This window comes from Gavialis gangeticus, unplaced genomic scaffold, assembly GCF_001723915.1.
Source record: "Gavialis gangeticus isolate Ggan-Ray unplaced genomic scaffold, GavGan_comp1, whole genome shotgun sequence".
Classification (NCBI taxonomy): domain Eukaryota; kingdom Metazoa; phylum Chordata; order Crocodylia; family Gavialidae; genus Gavialis; species Gavialis gangeticus.
In genome coordinates, this window is record NW_017729024.1 from 51,201,680 (window position 1) to 51,206,832 (window position 5,153).

Below are 5,153 nucleotides of genomic sequence, written 5' to 3' on the forward strand. Positions count from 1 at the left end.
GCTGACAATGTATAACATACTGGAAAAGAAGGAACTAATTAAAGGGTAGAAAGAGTAAAATGATATGGAGAAAGCGACAGATTAGGGATACAAATAGATACCAAAAAAAAGAACAAAACTGCATTTGTTAAGGCCAGGGGAAAGGATGCTATAGTAATCAAAAAGTGAGATGAGAGAAGCCTGGACAAGAGGTTTATCTATGTGGACTGATGAAAGAGATGGCATTTTACAAATTTTTGTGGACCAGATCAAGAAGATTTAAGTGTAGCTATTTGACTCAAAAAGCAGATGCCTAAAATTCTCACGCCTTATAACCACTGAATGCCACCCCCCAAAAGCCAGTTTGATAGCATGACTTTGTTTTCAATACTGACTTGCTTTGAGCCTCTACATTCTAAATTAAATATCTTAAAAGTCTGTCTTCACTGAAAAATAAGAGATTAATTGATTTTTTGGTGATCAAACTGAATTCTAAAGTACGTACCAACCACTTTCAAAGAAGGATTAAGGGTTCATGAAAGTAATTAGGTTTAATATGTTTTGGAACATGAAGGTTAATGATTAGTTCAAAGATATAATGGGTAATAAAATATGTTTATTAAATATCTCACACTGAGGAGGATCCATATGTTATGGAGCTGATAGAGGGAGAACCCCTGTAAGAAACAAACATCAAAGGGTGAAATTTCCTCTTAGCTTATTTCCCTTCCTCATGTTTTGCCCAGGGCTACCTACTTGATAAAACTAATTTGGGAAAAGTCATGCTGAATTGTTGAGATGATAGGTAAATTTGCCTCTCAAATATTGGTGTAATAATGAGCATCCTCCATAAATTTGAGTTATCAGAACTTGTGAATTCATGTTCTTACCTCCTTCTCCTCTCTTCAGATTTTTCTCCCCTCAGAAAACCTGATAACAGCTCCTCTTTCGGTATCAGGCTGCTAACACTGGGTCACAAATAAAAAAAATATGTTAAGGTGACATCAACCAAGGGTTACAGCAACTGCCAACCCAGACTTGTTAGTCTAAGCTGGGGTGGACAATTATTGTGGGTGAAGGGCCGCTTACCAAGTTTTGGCAAGCTGTCCCTTTGCTCCTGGAAGTACTCCTTTGGGGAAAAGGGTCTGCCATCTTAGGGGGGAAAAAACAAATTATATACTAAAAATCAAACACCCATAATGATGTATTTTAAACAATTAAAAAAATATTTTTGTCCTGATTTGTGGGTGTTTGTGGTATATATGCAGAAGTGATTGCTTATGGGGGTTTGTGGGGATGTGTGGATGTTTATGTATGGGTATGGATATGGGTATGGGAGCTGTGTAGTGCAGAGTGGCCAGGCAGGAAAGTGGGGCAAGTGGCAGGGGGGAGTGGAAGTGTGGGAGAGTGTGGGGCCTGCACCAATGTCCCAGGGCCAGTGCTGGTGGGGCCCAGAGCGGGGAGGTAGGAGCATGGGGCATGGGCTGGCAGGGGTCTCTGGAGCCAGACTAGGCTGCACCAGCAGGGAGAGGCGGGAGCTGGCTTGGCTCCATAGAGACCTTGCTGGATGGGATCCTGCTTTTCTGCCACCCTGCTCAGGGCCCCACTGGTGCTGGCCCCGGGACACCAGCACAGGCCCCATGCTCCCACCTGGCTGCTGCTGGCTTCTGCACACCCATTCACTCCCAGTGCCCCCATCCCAGCCCCATGGTACAGGTGGGGAGCAGCATGCACAACCCTGACCTGACGCTCGCCTGCAGGGAATGAGTTGGTGCTCAGTGTGGGGGAAAAGCTCCCCACCCTGTGGCCTGCACCCCATGCTGCAGCTGCTCGCAACTCATGCAAGGCTGTTCTGCCTCTGCTGAGCACCAGCTTATTCCCTGCCACTGCTGCCAGCCTGTGCCCTGTGCCAGCTCTGGGTTTGCCCATCAGGGCTGAGGCACAGCAGCACAGAGGCTGCTCCATTGCTGCTGTGCTTAGCAGCACAGAGGTGGTGGTGAAGCAGCTGCACCACAGCTTAGCACAGTGCAGGCTGCAGGCACACTGCACAGCAGTGGAGAGCTGGGGAGGAGGGCACTTTCCTCTGCACCAAGCAGCAGCTTCTGGACAACAAGCTGATGCTCAGCATGGGGGAAGAGCAGCTGTTTCCCTTCCCTGTGGCTGGTGCCCTGTGCTGCAGCTACTTGGAGCCCACACAGGACTTCCTGTGTCTGCTCTCCATTGCCACCACTGCCCCACGGAGCGGTGGTGATGCAGCAGATAGGCAGGACAGCCCCGTGCAAGCTGCAAATAGCTGCAGCAGGAAGCACCAGCCACAAGACAGGGGAGGCCGTTTATCCCCCATGCTGAGCACCAGCTTGTTCCCTGCAGGAAAGTGTGGAGTTGGGGCTGTGCACTGCTCCCTGCCTTTACCACATGCTTGGGATGGGGGCACTGGGAGTGAATGGGCATGTGGGAACCAGTGGCAGCTGGGCGGAAGCATGGGGCCCATGCCAGTTTCCTAGGGCCAGTGCTGGCAGGGCCCAGACCACGGTGGCAGGAGTTCATGGTCCTGGCCAGCAGGGGCTCTATGAAGCTGGGTCACCTCCCCTCCCTGGTGGTGCAGCCGAGTCCAGCTCCACAGATGCCTACTGGCCTGTGTCCTGCGCTCTTACCACCCTGCTCTGGGACCTGCTGGCACTGGCCCCAGGACACCGGCACAGGCCCCACACTCCTGCTTGCTTCCACTCTCCCTCACCCCCACCCCTGCTTTCCTGCATGCCTACCAGCTCCCGGCTACATGGCCAGACTGTGAGGCTCAGCAGGAGCTGGCTCAGCCCTGAGGACTGGGGTGATCCCCATGGTCCTCCCCTGCTTCCCCCCACCTGCCTTCTTACCTGAATTTCCCATGCTGGGGCAGCCACAAACAGCCCCACAGTCCCAGGCCAGAAGCCCCTGCTAAGCAGGGGCTTCCAGCTGGAGGGGCAGGGCCAGGAAGGCCCTGCTGTTGCAGGAGCCTGCCAGGGCTTTCCCTGGGTCCTACTGCTCATGGTTCTTGTCATATGACAGGAACCAGGGGCAGATAAATATTAAATTTTCTACATTTTTAGGGTCCCCACAGGCCAGACAGAATGGCCTGATGGGCTGGATGCAGCCTGCAGGCCATATTTTGCCCACCCCTGGAAGCCAAGCGAAAGAAACAGCGCCAGTTCACACAGTACCTCCAATGCAAGCACATTGGCAGTACTTTGATAAAATAAACAAGCCTATGACCACAAGGAGTCTGAGGCTAGAATGCCTCTCCCCTGAGGAACAGCTGAAATAATGATTATGTGTAGTTATATAAACCAAGTTGGAGATGGTGCAAACATAGCCAATTAGGCACTCCATGGCAGGTCGCTTCCTGGTTGTACCCTACACCAAATGAGAGGTAGCCTACCCTGCTTTCATTAAGGGACAAGCTTACCTGCATTTGCCCTGAAATAACTATGTAAATTAGTACTTAATGCTTAGCAGCTGTAACCTGATAAATTCACCTCTTAGCTCACCTCAGAGTAACCTGTGCCATGTAAACTATCCCTATGGGTAGAAACATCCTTTTTATGGGAGCACAAATGTCAAGCAAATAGATGTAACTACCTTTGGTCACATCACATCACTAGTGCAACAAAAGGTACTAATAAATTATGTCGATGTGGAGCAACAAGGAATCCAGAGGACACATTGCCTCTTGTCCCACATTGGGCAAAGGACAAGGTTCATGTTGCCCAATAAAACAAATCAGGTGTGGTAGAATATCAGCAAATCTGCTTAGGTTGTGTGATGTTTTTTTTCTACGGTTAGGGCGGCTAGGAGCTGGAACCAACTTCCAAGGGGAGTGGTGCTGGCCCCTACCCTGGGGGTCTTTAAGAAGAGGCTGGATGCCTACCTGGCTGGACTCATTTGAGTCCCATTTCTCTTTTGGGGGTTTTTTGTTGTTCTCCCGCCCTGGCGGGGGGTCGGGCTAGAAGATCTACTAGGTCCCTTCCGACCCTTAATCTATGAATCTATGAATCTACTCAAAGTATAGCCATTAGGGCTGTGTGAAATTATGCCACCTGTTTCAATTCAACACTGTTTTGATTCATTTTGAGCTCGAAACAGTGAAATTGAATTGAAACGAAGGGTGTTGAAACAGCCTCAAAACAAAATGAGGCTAGTTGAAATGTTTCAAAAGTTTCTAAACATTTTGAGTTTTGAAGCAGCCAGTAGCCAGGTGATGGGAGACAGGGGAGAACCAGGGCTGGGAAAGATAACTCAGCCCAGATTTGCTGAGTTCCTTTCCCCAGCCTGATTGTAGCACTGGGGAGAGAAATTGAGTGATTGGGCTTAATTCCTATCCTCAGTCTCAGGCAGCAGGACCCAGCTTCCCTCCCTCATCTGGCATGCAGATCAAGGGACCACAGGTCCAGGAGGACTGGCACAGCCCCCGCAGCCCTCCCAAGGTTGTGGGCCCCCCATCTGCCGGCTGGATGTGAGAGGCTGTTTCAAACTTCCTCATTATAGCGTATGAGTGAAACTTTAAAACACCGTTGAAACAGCGTCACTGTTTCAACTAAATGAAATGGAACAGCAGTTTTGAATCAAAATGAAATTGGAAATGAAACGCTGTTCTGTCGAAACCTCAAAACTCTAATTGAAATGGAATGGTGCTGTTTCGCACAGCCCTAATAGCTATGTGAATGATAAATGCTATTCACAGATACCTGAGCTAACCATGAGTGAGCTAGCACAGGGATCAGAACCCATATAGCTAACCAGACTGCAGTACTACACTAAGGTAATTTAGCCCTGCTGAGAAAGTCTGTTAGCATGACCAAAGTGCCATGCTGTATGTTTATACTACTTCCAGTAACCAAACTGATCTACTCACATTTCACTCAGGTGACCCTGTGTTCTGTGATCCTTGGTGCAGATTACAGCCTCCCAGCACAGGAATACAAATCTGTACTAAGAAAAAAGGGCACAGCAGTTAGCATCACAATTGGTGAGACCAGAACTCAGTCACAGACCAGAACTCAGTCACTTGTTTCTTTAACTTGGCATACTTTCCTTTAAACTGCAAAGTATTTTGGGGGGAAGAACTCTCTCACACTAAATCCATGAGATTTGTCAGATAGATGTCACTCAAGAGACCCTTTGCAGTCAAACTCAAA